This window comes from Chiloscyllium plagiosum, unplaced genomic scaffold (genome assembly GCF_037043375.1).
Source record: "Chiloscyllium plagiosum isolate Xiang-an unplaced genomic scaffold, Cpla_swu_hap1 HiC_scaffold_8, whole genome shotgun sequence".
NCBI classification, from domain to species: Eukaryota; Metazoa; Chordata; class Chondrichthyes; order Orectolobiformes; family Hemiscylliidae; genus Chiloscyllium; species Chiloscyllium plagiosum.
The window spans coordinates 17,430,831-17,446,178 of NW_028270146.1; the positions used below are offsets into that span (position 1 = coordinate 17,430,831).

Here is a 15,348-nt window from a genome sequence, read left to right on the forward strand (position 1 = left end):
AGCAGCACAGCTTCTCTATGGTCGAAAAGTGTGGTGCTGAAAAAGCACAGCAGTTTATACGCCTTCCTGATGAAAGACTTAAGCCCAAAATGTTGACTCTCCTGCTTTTTAGATGCTGCCTGATCTGCTGTACTTTTCTAGCACCACACTTTCCAACTCTGACTATCCAGGATCTGCAGTCCTCACTTTCTCCACAGCTTCTGTAGCCTTCTACCTGTAACTTGAAATTTGGGAGTCAACAAGAGATTCTGGAAAACATAGAAACATAGATAATAGGTGCAGGAGTACGCCATTCAACCCTTCAACCCTGCACCACCATTCAATATGATCATGGGTGAACATGCAATTTCAGTATTCCACTCCCACACTCTCTCTATACCCCTTGATCCCTTTAGCCGCAAGGGCCCACACCCAGCTCCCTCTTGAATACATCTAACAAACTAGCCTCAACAGCTTTCAGTGGGAGAGAACTACCCAGGTTCACAATTCTCAGAGTGAAGAAATTCTTCCTCATCTCAGTCCTGATTGGCTTACCCCATGACCCCTAGTTCTGGGCTTCCCCAACTTCGAGAACATTCTTCCTGCATCTAACCTGTCCATTCTTTTCAGGATTTTGTATGGTTCTCTGAGATTCCCCCTTCATTCTTCTAAATTCCAGAGAGAACAAGCCCATGCTATCCAATCTTTCTTTATATGTCAGTCTTGCCAAAAAAACCCTTTCACCAAACTGCAGTCACATCTTAAGTTGTATTGCTGATGAGGATTTGAGGCAATTTCCATTGTCCCATTTTAAATCACCTCAAATACTGAACCACAAATCAAGAACATTGATTTTTTGTTTCTGACATAAACTATTTTCCTACCCTCCACAAATGCATATTGCCCTGTTTTGGATTACTAGCTACAGGTTTTAGATTAGATTAGATTACTTACAGTGTGGAAACAGGCCCTTTGGCCCAAAAAGTCCACACCAACCCGCCCCCACCCAGATCCATTCCCCTATGTTTACCCCTGCACCTAACACTATGGGCAATTTAGCATGGCCAATTCACCTGACCCGCACATTTTTGGACTGTGGGAGGAAACCGGAGCACCCGGAGAAAACCCACACGGACATGGGGAGAACGTGCAAACTTCACACAGTCAGTTGCCTGAGGTGGGAATTGAACCCGGGTCTCTAGTGCTGGGAGGCAGCAGTGCTAACCACTGTGCCACCGTGCCGCCCATAAATGGGTGCTCTCCCATTTAATGGCCACAATGCACATCATTTCTATCAATAGAGTTTGCCAACTTCTGAAAGTTCCATCTTGTCTCCAGTCACCATGCCACATCTGTCACCCAACACTGTTCTTCAAACAGTAGAATGATGCTCTACTGGATTGTAGAGCTGCTGTCTCATTAGCAGAAGACAACTTGTGATCATTTAACTTGAGGGTCACCACACCTCAGGCAAGGGGAGAGGTTGAGAATGACAGTCCTTCATGGTAACCTTAGCCAGTGTGGGAATTGAACCCATACTGTTGGCATCACTCTGCCATCCAGCCAACTGAGCTAAAGTAGATGGCCTTCCTGTACAATCAGAAAACAACTAGGCTCTTCACTAACAATCCAATAGACCTTTTCTTTTTAACCTCCAATGTCCAACACTTTGACAAGTACTGGTAATGAATAAAGGTGTTCAAAAAAAATTCTGTTGTTTTGAAACACTATTTTTCATGTCATTATAAATTTTCTCCTGTGACCATAGAGTCCTGGAGATTAATCTTTAAGTTCTGGCGATTTCATGACAATCTGACTGAAGACTGATGACAAGCTGCGACCTACATTATGAAATCCATATTGATAAAATGTACATAAAACTCAAAAGGGACTGGCTTATCAAATTTCCTTCGCTGGCATTAAAGGCCAAACATTCATCTGAATTAAATGAGCTCAGGGTAATAAATTACAGAAGTACTTAATTCACATGAGCTACTTGAGGGTAAATGTGATTCAGTGCTAAACAAGTTGTATTCTGATGCTCCAAATTCATGAATTTTACACTCTAACAGTGGAGTGGGTGAAATATTCATGCATCGTTGAAGGTGTCATCATTGTACTCTGTGGCAAAGTGTACAAAGATATCTGGGGCGCTGTTATTTACTGTGTACTTGGTTTGTTTTTTGGCATTGTTCAAACTGTCAGTTCGGCAGCCTCGGGTGTCACTAATTTTCTAGTGCATGAACAAGTTCATCCCTTCTCAGTGCATGATCAACATTCCAAAACAAGAATCAGTGATTACTAAGGCAAATTCATTTGCACTGGAATATGGAATTGCACATTTTGAACTGTCGGTCCTCAGGCAGAACAATGAGATCAAAATTCATCCCCGAGCTAAAAAACTTAGAAAATCAAACATCAAGTCGACTTTTTAACTAGCGAACAAAGGAAGTGACAAAACCACTGCTCAGAGACTCTGCTAACTCATGTGGGATCCTCTCATAGAATCACAGAATCCCTACAGTGCAGACTGAGGGCATTCAGGCAATCACGTCTGCATCAATCCTCTGAAGAGCATCCCACCCTCTACCCGTAACTCCACCTTTACCATGGACAATCCACTTCACCTGCACATCTTTGGACAATAGACAATAGGTGCAGGAGTAGGCCATTCTGCCCTTTGAGTCAGCACCACCATGCATTATGATCATGGCTGATCATCCACATTCAGTATCCTGGTCCCACCTTATCACCATAACCCTTGATTCCACTATCCTTAAGAGCTCTATGCAACTCTTTCCTGAAAGTATCCAGAGACTTGGCCTCCACAGCCTTCTGGGGCAGAGCATTCCATACACCCACCACTCTCTGGGTGAAGAAGTTTCTCCTCAACTCTGTTCTAAGTGGCCTACCCCTTATTTTTAAACTGTGTCCTCTGGTTCGGGAGTCACCTATCAGCAGAAACATGCTTCCTGCCTCCAGCCTCCAGGGTGTCCAATTCTTTAATAATCTTATACGTCTCAACTAGATCCCCTCTCAGCCTTCTAAACTGGACCGTGGGAGAAAAACCATAACACCTGAAGAAAACCCACAGAGGAACATGCAAACAGTCACCCAAAGCTGGTATTGAACCTAGGAACCTGGCACTGTAAGGTAGCAGTGCTAACCACTGAGCCACCATGATATCATCGACAGATCCTAGGTCTCTAAACTGCTGTTGTACAACCTCTCAGAATGAGATTGGGATTTTCTAGTTTTTGTTTGGAATGGGCACTGTAACCCATATAACCACCATAAACGTGAAGGCTGACGGGATCTTGTGCCTATCGGGCATTTGAGTGATCACTTGTTGGGTTTTTCAGCATGCCACATCCTGCAATGTTCCACCCCCTGCCTAAAGTCATTGGCCAATCAGGGGCTGGAAGCCACTGCGAGCCACTTTGGAGCCTGAGGCTGCTGACAATGCAATTCATTTCAATAAAGGTCACCTCTCGTTCTTCTAAACTTGGGCTGAGAGGTGGCGAATGGAGTTTAATGCAGAAAACTGTGAGGTGATTCACTTTGGAAGGAGTAACAGGAATAAAGAGTACTGGGCAAATGGTATGATTCTTGGTAGTGTAGGTGAACAGAGAAATCTCAGTGTCCATGTACATACATCTTTCAAAGTTGCCACGGAGATTGATAGGGGTTGTTAAGAAGGTGTTCAGTGTGTTAGCATTTATTAGCAGAGGGATTGAGTTTCAGAACCATGAGGTAATGCTGCAGCTGTACAAAAGCTCTGGTGCAACCACATTTGGAGTATTGTGTGCAGTTCTAGTTGCCGCATTATAGGAAGGATGCGGAAACTTTGGAAAGGGTGCAGAGGAGATTTACTAGTATGCTGTCTGGTATAGAGGGCGGGTCTTACAAGGAAAGTTTGAGGGATTTGAGGTTGTTTTCATTAGAGAGAAGAAGGTTAAGAGGTGACTTAATTGAGACATATAAGATAATCAGAGGGTTAGATCGAATGGACAGTGAGAGCCTTTTTCCTCAGATGGTGATGGTTAGCACGAGGAGACATCGTTTCAAACTGAGGGGTGATAGATATAGGACAGATGTCAGAGGTACCTTTGAAAGTTGCCACTCAGGTGGATAGAGCTTGTAAGAAGGCCTATGGTGTATTAGCGTTCATTAGCAGAGGGATTGAATTCAAGAGTCGTGAAGTGATGTTGCAACTGTACAGGACTTTGGTTAGGCCACATTTGGAGTACTGTGTGCAGTTCTGGTCGCCTCACTTTAGGAAAGATGTGGAAACTTTGGAGAGGGTGCAGAGAAGATTTACCAGGATGTTGCCTGGAATGGAGAATAGGTCGTACGAGGATAGGTTGAGAGTGCTAGGCCTTTTCTCGTTGGAACGGCGAAGGATGAGGGGTGACTTGATAGAGGTTTATAAGATGATCAGAGGAATAGGTAGAGTAGACAGTCAGAAACTCTTTCCCCGGGTACAACAGAGTGTTACAAGGGGACATAAATTTAAGGTGAAGGATGGAAGGTATAGGGGAGATGTCAGGGGTGGGTTCTTTACCCAGAGAGTGGTGGGGGCATGGAATGCACTGCCTGTGGGAGTGGTAGAGTCAGAATCTTTGGTGACCTTTAAGCGGCAATTGGATAGGTACACGGATGGGTGCTTAAGCTAGCACAAATGTTCGGCACAACATCGTGGGCCAAAGGGCCTGTTCTGTGCTGTATTGTTCTATGTTCGATGTTCTAGGTAGTTTCTTTACTCAGAAAATAGTAGGAGCGTGAAACACACTGCCTGCAACAGTTGTAGACTCGCCAATTTTATGGACATTTAAATGGTCATTGGATAGGCATATGGACGAGAATGGAATAGTGTAGGTTAGATGGGCTTCAGATTGGCTTCACAGGTCAGCACAACATCGAGGGCCAAAGGCCTGTACTGCGCTGTAATGTTCGATGTTCAATGAGTACAGGTCCAATCTACTCAGCCTCTCCTCATAAGATAGTTTCTCCACATCTGGAATCAGGCCTGTGAACCTTCTCTGGACTGCTTCCAATGACTCAAATCTTTCCTCGGATAAGGGGCTCAAAGCTGTTTATAGTATTTCAATTGTGGTTGATGAATGCCTTTTCACAAAACCTCACTACTTTTATATTCCATTGGCTTTGAAATAAAGGCTAATGATCCATTGCCTTCCCTATTACCTAATGAACTTGGACACTAGTTTTTGGCAATTCATAATTTCAATGATGAAAAGAGGCTGGATAGACTCGGAATGTTTTCTTTGGAGCAGATCAGGCTGAGGGGGGGGACCTGATAGACGTGTATGAGAACCATGGACAGGGTCGAAGGGTCAATCACAAGATGGCATAATTTTAAAACGAAAGGCAGGAAGTTCTGAGGGGATTTGAAGGACATTTTCATCCAGAGGGTGGTGGGGGTCTGGAATGTAGTGCCTGGTAGTGTAGTTGAGGCAAGAAAACTCACAGCCTTTAAAAGCCTTGAAATGAGCACTTGAGATATCATAACATTCACGAATATGGGCCCAGTGTGACAAAGTGGGACTAGAGTAAGTTGCATTGTAGTTTTCATTCCAGACTCAGGGGACCAATTCTACGGGTCTATGTTTGGGGGGGGAGGGTGGGGGGCAGGATTGTGGGGAATGCTGGTGGGGCGGGAAGGGCAGGGGGAGTGGTTTGCTGAGTCAGCATTGTTGAAACTGTTAGTCAGTCACCGGTTTCCTAGGTTAGCACACATACTGGTGGCAGACGAACAGAGCTTCACTCCCGAGCAAATAATAACTCAGAGCTCGTTCATAATACTGTCATTGTTGAGTTATGAGTCTTTTCTGCTTGTGAAATAAGTTCCATACCCAATTACTGCGCACTGTACTCTTTGATATAAAACACATAGGACCACATTCACAATCATTTCCTTACAATAACCTCTGGGGATAAATTACCTTTCTGCATGACAGTATCAATCCATATTAGAGATGCGGAGAAGTCAGTTTATTGCACACAGAAACCTTTATGCAGTGAGGTCCGGCTTGCTAAGATCATTTAGCTCCACTTTATTACTTTTTTTTCCCTGTGTAGCTCAATCTTTGTGCCTGACAAGAGCCTTTATTCCTTTCACAAAAATTAACTGGAAAACTTGTCTCTTCTTCTCATTATTTTGCAACGCGACAAACTTTCCTCACCGTGACCCTAGACAGTGTTTAGCTCAGATGAACACAGGGTTCGTGGGGTTCTTGACCACAGATCCCTGAAAGCAGGAGAATGGGTTAATAGTTTGGTTCCGAAGGCATAATTTATCAGGTGAAGCATAGATTATAAGAATGAATGAGCAAAAAGGGCCGCTTTTGTGCTATGTGGCTCTATGGTTTGAAGATTCACTGTGTTTTGTGTCCCCCCCTCTACCTTCACACAGAATATGCAACAAGGAACGAGCCATTCAGTCCCACAGATCCATGCCAATAGTTATGTTCCAAATGAGCCATCTCCTAATTCTCTTAATTCAACCTTACCAATACAGACAAAGTTTTTTCCACTTATTCAACTTCTACCTAATGCATTGATGTTTATCACCTCAGCTATTCCTCCTGGTCGAAAGCTCCACATTTACGGCATTCTCCAGGTGAAGTGGTTTTGCCTGCATTCCCCATTCAACCAATTGGTGAATACCTTTTATTTATGGGTCTAGTGTTGGTCTCCACCACACATGCAAACATCTTCCCTGCAGCTACCTGAACCACACCATAATCTTAAACATCTCTATCAGGTCACCCCTCAGCCTCCTCTTTTCTACAGGAAAAGGTACAGTTTCTCCTCAAAGAGGAACCCTTTTAGTTATAGCATCATCTTTATTAGGTAAGAAAGTTTGTATTCAATACCCATTTTTATAATAGAGGATAGAGCTCCTCACAATTGTATAAACTGATCTCACCAAAGTTCTTTACGCATTGAATATAATGACCTCTGAAGTAATTTGGGATCTGTTATTATATAAAGTATCCTTCCAAGACAGGAATCAGAACAGAGCCCAAACTTCAAAAGGAAAGTGAATAATTGTGTAAAAGAGGGAATTAACTAACATGCATACCCATGATGAGCTGTATTGCCTCATTTCTGCTGTACAGCCAATTACTCTAAAACACAACATGAAACAGGTTATATTCTGTGTAGTGGTAGTGTCTGGGTCAGAAGATCCAGGTCAAGATCCTCCTGAATGGAAATGTATCATGACAGATCCAAACAGCTTGATTAAAAAAGACTAAAATAGACCGGGAGACCACTCAGTCCACATGCTATGTTCTGGTTTTCTGGTACAGCTATCAATTAGTTTCATCTCAATACTCTGTAAACATTTCCCTCTCACACATTTATCTAATTCCTTTCTCAGGGTTACTTTGCAATGTCTTTTTTTCCAGCATACACTTCTGGTTTTTTAGGCAAATCTGAGTTCTCTGGTTGTTAAGTGACGTGCTTTTGGACACCAGCACAAGTCCAGCTTCTACAGTACCTCCACACAGCTGAAGACCCTCATCCCTGGTCATGCTCTCTTCCACACCTACTCTAAGGGCTTGATGTCCTATCTGAAGTGCAATGCCCAGAATTGGACCCATTTCCTCAGCTGAGATTTAAATAGTAGTGTGCAAAGGTTTATCGCAAATTCCTTGCGTTCTTTCAAGCTCGTTCACCATCCTTTATCGATCATCCCTAATTGTTCTTGTTGAGAAGGTGTGAGACTGTTTTTGAACTCCATGTAGGGTAGGGATGCTGTTTGAGAGGAAGTTCCAGGATTTTGATCCAGTGATAATGAAGGAACAGGGATATTGTTCCAATTCTTTTTTTCATTCATAAGGTGAGGGCATCGTTGGCTGGGCCAGAATTTATTACCGAGTTGGCTGTTAAGAGTCAAATACATTGCTGTGGGCCTTGGAGTCATATATTGGCCAGTCCAGATAAGGATGGCAGTTTCCCTTCCTGAAGGACACTGCAGCACCCGGAGGAAACCCTTGCAGACACGGGGAGAATGTGAAAACACCATACAGACAGTTGCTGAGGTTGGAATTGAACTCTGATCCCTGGTGCTGTGAGGCAGTAGTGCTGACCGCTGGGCCAGAGGGATTTTTCCTGACATTGGATTCATAATCCTCATTAAACACTTAAATTCCAGATGTCTATTGAACTCAAATTCCCAAATCCACCATGGCAGGATTTCAATCCAGGTTCCTCAGAACATTACCTGGGTCTCTCGATTAACAGCTCAGCAAGAATACCACAAGACCATCACCTCCACCAATCAGGATGATGTGTGCCTTGGATGGAGCTTGATGGTGGTGGTCTCTGCTGCGCCTGGTGCCCTTGTTAGCTCAGACATTGTATATTTGGAAGGTTTTGACAGCCTTGACGAGAGTTAGTGCAGTGCAAGTAGAGGTTCAGACAAATACTCCACCTTAGAACTCGGATCAAATAAAATTCTATTGATCGTTCTGTATTTTGTTTTCACTCGTGGGGCATGGGCGTCGCTGGCTGGGCCAGCATTTATTGCCTGTCCCTATTTGCTCTTGATAAGGTGGTAGATGAGCTCCCTTCTTGAATAAGGCCATAAGAAATAGAAGTGGAAGTAAGGCCATTCGGCTCATCGAGTCCACTCCGCCATTCAATCATGGCTGATGGGCATTTCAACTGAAGCCTATTTGGTGTAGATTGACCCACACTATCTTTAGAGAGGGAAAAGTAACCAGCTGCCCCTTAGAAAACCTGCCATCCTTGCCACTGTCTGGCCTACCTGGGGCGTTAGACTCACAGTTATGTGGTTGACTCTTGCTGGCCCCAACAACCCACTCGGTTCAAGGGCAGTTAGGGCCTGGCAACAAATGGTCAGCAATGGTGACAGCCTATGGAAGAAGGAAGAAAGATTGTTTCTGTTCTCCCATCTCTCTCATAGCTGCTGCAAATGCTGCCCTCAAGTATTAGTCAAACAGCTCACAGTTCAGAAGCCTGTGACAGTTCATCGAAGCACTGTTGTCATTTCTGTGACAGGCTGAGAGAAATGATTTGAGCTCTAAGATTTCAAAGGTAAAATAGGACTGCCCCAGAGGCAGTTACTACAGTTTGTTTCCTGTTACAAATCGCTCCCTGGTTAGCTGCTCTTAGAAGGTTTTCTCTGCTAACAGAATACTCTTCAAATTATGGGAAAGATACATATTTAAGGGGCATGTCAGGCCAATATTTGCTTCCAATTTGAATTTTCTATTTTTTTCTTACTGCTGGTTTTAGTTCAACTCCAATTAAAATAGACTGGGTCAATAAACAATCTTCGCTGCCTCTTCAGGTAGACTAACATGAGTTATTTTCACATCTTTTAGGGATTTACTTAGGGCTGGAGGCAGAAATTGACTTGAAATTGCTTGCGGTCTGAGAATATTAAATTTCAGGCAAAGCTGATGGGCTCAGAATGCTAAACAATGACATCTTAACTCAGAATAAAATCAGTTTTAAACATACAGTGTCATTAAACTGGGGGGGGGGGGGGGGGAGTTGGTTAGCTCAGTTGACTGGATAGCTGGTTTTTGACAAAGTGATGTCAACAGCGTGGTTCAGTTCTCAGACTGGCTAAGGATACCATGAGGGATTCTTCTTCTCAACTTCTCTTGGCACTGTCAGGTTAAACTATCACCAGTTGATTCTCTCTATGAGATAGCAGCCCTTTGGTGATTTGACCTAAAACGTGGTCTAAATCTTTCAGTCTGTTAGAAAGAGGATGATAGCTCTTTTTGACATATGTTCACAATCTGGAGTACTGTGTGCAGCTTCTGTCTCCCTAGCCCAGAGAGGACATACTTGCCACAAAGGGAGTGCTCTGGAGGCTCAAGAGACTGATACCAGGGAAGTCAGGGCTGCCCTGTGGGCAGAGATTGGTTCAGCTCGGCCTAGTATTTACTAGAGTTTAGAAGGATGAGAGTGGATCTAATTGATATGTGTAAGGTCCTGACAGAGCCAAACTGACTGGATTCAAAGATGCTGCTTCCCCCGAGTGGGAGGGGAGGGAGGAGCTTGGAACAAGTGCTCATGGTCTCAGGATAGAGGGTAGGCCTTTTAGACGTGAGGTGAGGAGAAAAATCTTCACTCAGGGGGTGGTACCCTGTGGAATTCTCTTCCAGAGAAGGCTGAGAATGCCAAGCCATCAAATATATTCAAGAAAGTAATTCATATATTTTTAGCTATTAAAGGCATCAATGGGTTATGAGGAGAAAGTTGGAACATTGCATTGAGATCAAGGAACAACCATTATCATGTTGAATGACAGAGGAGGCTCAAAGGGCTGAATGGCCTACTCCTGCTCCTGGTTTCTACCTGGTTTTGTGTGTATATAGACATTGTTTCTATGTTTGCATATACAGATACAGCCCTCCCCTCCAACAGGCTACAGCACAAAGAGATCAGTGGGGTGTGAGGCTATCCTCTTCCCCATAGACACCCCAGCAAGCTTGGGTTTGCTCCTTGCAGTATAAGGCATGGAATTTTTAATTCCAGCTGGATCAACCCTCTCAAGGATTATCCCAGACTCTCCAGGAATGCAGTTTAATTTCCAGGGTACTTCTGTGAGCAACCTGGGAGAGCATTTGTCAGTGCAGCCATGATGAAGAGTCATCTCGACTTGAAATATTAGTTTCTCTCTCTCCATGGTTGCTGCCTGACCCACTGTGATCTCCAGCACTTTTTGTTTTCATTATAAAAAGAATTATGCATGTTGTTTCCACAAAGCCATTCATTATTCATGATAGCCATTAGGTTTGGTACAGACATCTCCTTGTGGAGATTTGGAGGAGGTACATCTTCTTGGGCTGATCAACAAACACAAAGAGCTAAAACTGTCTTCCTTTACTGAGTTTATTCCATTGCCAATTCCACTGATCAGCCAAGAGGGGAAGTTGCAACAGCGTGCATGTGCCTCAGGCCAGGTTCTGGTGGCGTTATCCATGTCCAATCTGCACATTTAAAGAAGTATCTTCCACTTTCTGAAAAGGGGTGCCACAAATTGCACCCAATTGCAGGAGAAATGTGGTCAAGTCACCAGCATTATTTTAATTTTTGGCCAGATGATGGTCTACTGGTGTTATCACCAGACTATTAATCCAAACTTAAAACAAAGAACTGCAGATGCTTGAGGTATGAAACAAAAATAGAAATTGCAGGAGAAATTCAGCAGGTCTGGCAGCATCTGTTGAGAGAAGGCAGAGTTAATGTTTTGAACCCAGTCAACCAATAAGGTTCTAACAACGGGTCATTAGACTTAAAGCATTAACTCTGTTTCTCTCTCGACAGACGCTACCTGATCTGCTGAGTTTCTCTAGCACTTTCTATTTTTGTGTTAATCCAGAGACTCAAGTAATGATCAAGGGACTGGGTTCAAATCCCACCATGGCAAATGGTGGAATTTGAAATCAATAAACATTTGGAAAAAAGAGTCTCATGATGATCATGAAACCATTGTCAATTGTCAGTAAAGCACATGTGGTTCACTAATGTCATTTCAGGGAAGGAAACTGTTGCTCTTAACCAGTCAGGCCTACATGTGACTCCAGACCCACAGCAAAGTGCCTGACTCGGTAACTGGGAATTAGGAATGGGTAATAAATGCTGGTCTCATCAGTGTTAGCTAAATCCTGTGAATAAATTAATAAAAAATAAAAGAAAGATGTGTTTTTCCTCCAAATATCTGACACGTCTAAATTTGGCCTTTAGGTATTCAAAATTGAAAGCACGCAATTCTCCCAACATTTTTTCATTTCCCTTTTACTGTTTGTTGACTTACTCATGGGATGCGGATTTCCTCTCATATGATGCCCAGCTAGAATGACGCTAAGGAGACAATGGGCTGACCTCTTTGATTGCTGGAGTATGTCCACAGAGCTTTTATAAAGGAGATTCTAGGATTTTACCCCAGTGACACTAAAGGGGCAGTTCGGCTCGGGGCATGAACAGTACTGAAACACCAAGTCCTCAGCATGAACATGTATTACCTTGAGAATCCTAGAAAAAAATCATTATTTTGGGAACTTTGCATTTTTGTGCACAGCATTTGCTTGGGGCTTGATTTTGTGCCTGTCTTCACAGGAGAGGACACAAGTTACATTACAGAAAGCGAGAAGATCACCGAAGGATTATTGCTTTTGCTGGAAAAATGTAATCAACTCAAATCCAACAAAACTCTGGGACCTGATGGCTGACCTCCTATGGTTCTGAAAGAGACTACTGCAAAGTTAATGAATGCACTGGCAAGGACTTTTCCTGAACCCCCTCAACTCTGGAATGGAACTAGAAGTTTGCAAGTTGGGAAATGTAATACTGCTATTCAAGAAGGGAGGGTGATAGGAAACAGGGAACTGCAGGGTCATTAACCTGACAATTAGACATTGAGGTGTTGCTGGAAATGTATTAGTCGGGAAGTCTTAGAAAAGCAGAGTATGATTAGAACAAAAGTGCGGTGCTGTAAAAGCACAGTCGGTCAGGCAGCATCTGAGGAGCAGGAGAGTCAACGTTTCGGACATAAGCTCTTCATCAAGAATTCTAATGAAGGGCTTATGTCCAAAATGTTGACTCTCCTGCTCCTCAGATGCTGCCTGTCCGGCTGTGCTTTGCTGGCACCACACTTTTCGACTCTGATCTTGAGCATCTGCAGTCCTCACTTTCTCCTACGATTAGAACAAGTCGATATCATTTTACGAAAAGGAAATGGTATTCGATAAAGCTGAGGATGTAACCAGCTGGATTAAGAAAAACTACTCAATAGCACATTTGGATTTTCAAAAGGCATATAATAAGGACTCATGGAGTTAGAGAGTGATCCAATAGTATGGACCAAAGATTGGATAGCCAACAGGGAGCAGAGAGTAAAGATAAATGGGATATTTCAAAGTTGGTATGTAGTTACTAGTGTAGTGCAGCAAAGATCTTTGCTGGGGTTTAACTATTTACAATCTATATTAATTATTGAGGCAAAGGGAATTGTAACTCTACTGGTGAGAATACAAGCGGTGATGAGGACACAGAGGCCGCAAATTGATTTAGACAGGTTCAGTAGTGTCAACAAGGTAAAAGTTGGAGTATTATGTGGGGAAGTTTTGAAACCATTCACCTTTTGGTCAGTTTAGTCCCAACTTTAGTTTAGGGGAATACAAAAGCATAGTATTTATTGAAAGTCTTGAGATTTGTAAATGTTGTTCAAAGAAACTTGGGTGTAGTCATATCAGGAAAAAATAATATTGACAGGTGGGCACTGCAAACAATTAGAGAAGCAAATGACATATTCACCATTGCAAAGCAGTTAGAGAACAGGAATAAAGAAATCTCACTGCTGTTATGCCAGGTTTTGACGAGACCAAGATAGTTGCAATTTGATCTTCATATTTAATGAAGGATATAATACATGAGAGGCAGAACAGCAACTGTCCATTAAATTACTCCTCGCTATCAGAGGATGAACAAATTGAGTCCATGTTCTCTAGGGTTTGGAAAATATGACAACTAGTCTCCTTGAATCATTCAAGATTATGAGGGGGTTTGACAGGGTAGATACCAAGAAGTTGTTTCCCCCCGGTTGGAGAAGCTAGAACACTGGGTACAGACTCAGAATAGTATCAGTTTGGGCAGAGCTGAGGAGAAATTTCTCTGTCGAAGATTGTGAATCTCTCAAATTGTTTGTCCCAGTGGGTTCAGTATGTGCTGCTGCATTTAGGATCGACATTGAAAGATTAAATATATGTCAGTGAATCATTGGATGGGAAGAGAAGACAACAAAATGGAGTTGAAATCCCATATGAGCCTTGATCACACTGAATGGTGGAACCACATCACTGGTCAAAGAGTCTTCTCCAGTACCTATGTCTTCAATAGCCAGCTGTCAAATTGACTGTGGGAGAGATCAAAGATAGTGTCGACATGGGAACCAATCCAGTTTAGACTGTTTTGATGTGGATTCAGATCGGTCACTCAGGAACACTTGAAGATAATCAGAAACTAGGCTTGGGATAAAATTTCCTCCCCTCTTGGCCACTGAATGGATTTATATTTCACCACCTCTACTTCATTCATTCTGTCATGCTCTTATCAAACTAAAACAATATTTCCATAAGACCATAAGACCATAAGACATAGGAGTGGAAGTAAGGCCATTCGGCCCATCGAGTCCACTCCGCCATTCAATCATGGCTGATGCGCATTTCAGCTCCACTTACCAGCGTTCTCCCCGTAGCCCTTAATTCCTCTAGACAACAAGAATCCATCAATCTCGGCCTTGAAGACATTTAGCGTCCCGGCTTCCACTGCACTCCGTGGCAATGAATTCCACAGGCCCACCACTCTCTGGCTGAAGAAATGTCTCCGCATTTCTGTTCTGAAATGACCCCCTCTAATTCTAAGGCTGTCTCCACGGGTCCTAGTCTCCTCGTTTAACTGAAACAATTTCCTAGCATCCACCTTTTCCAAGCCATGTATTATTTTGTACGCCTCTATGAAGTCTCCCCTTAATCTTCTAAACTCCAACGAATACAATCCCAGTATCCTCAGCCGTTCCTCATATGTTAGACCTGTCATTCCAGGGACCATCCGTGTGAATCTCCGCTGGACACGTTCCAGTGCCAGTATGTCCTTCCTGAGGTGTGGGGACCAAAACTGGACACAGTACTCCAAATGGGGCCTAACCAGAGCTTTATAAAGTCTTAGTAGTACATCTCTGCTTTTATATTCCAACCCTCTTGAGATAAGAGACAACATTGCATTCGCTTTCTTAATCACGGACTCAACCTGCATGTTTACCTTTAGAGAATTCTCAACTAGCACACCCAGATCCCTTTGTGCTTTGGCTTTATTAATTTTCTCACCATTTAGAAAGTAGTCTATGCTTTTATTCTTTTTGCCAAAGTGCAAGACCTCGCACTTGCTCACGTTAAATTCCATCAGCCATTTCCTGGACCACTCTCCCAACCTGTCAAGATCCTTCTGTAGCCTCCCCACTTCCTCAGTACTACCTGCCTGTCCACCTAACTTCGTATCATCGGCAAACTTCGCTAGAATGCCCCCGGTTCCCTCATCCAAATCATTAATATATAATGCGAACAGCTGTGGCCCCAGCACCGAACCCTGCGGGACACCGCTCGTCACCGGCTGCCATTCTGAAAAAGAACCTTTTATCCCAACTCTCTGCCTTCTGTTAGACAGCCAATCCTCAATCCATCCCAGCAGCTCACCTCGAACACCATGGGCCCTCACCTTGCTCAGCAGCCTCCCGTGTGGCACCTTATCAAAGGCCTTTTGAAAATCTAGATAGACCACATCCACTGGGTTTCCCTGGTCTAA

At 43.4% G+C, this 15,348-nt stretch overlaps 1 protein-coding gene across 28 annotated transcripts in view; it reads right to left on the reverse strand.

The window, feature by feature from the left end:
* The window catches only part of LOC122553369 (neurexin-3), a 2,038,938-nt gene that overhangs the window by 1,383,341 nt on the left and 640,249 nt on the right, over positions 1 to 15,348 (reverse strand). The gene's annotated exons all lie outside the window — the stretch shown is intronic.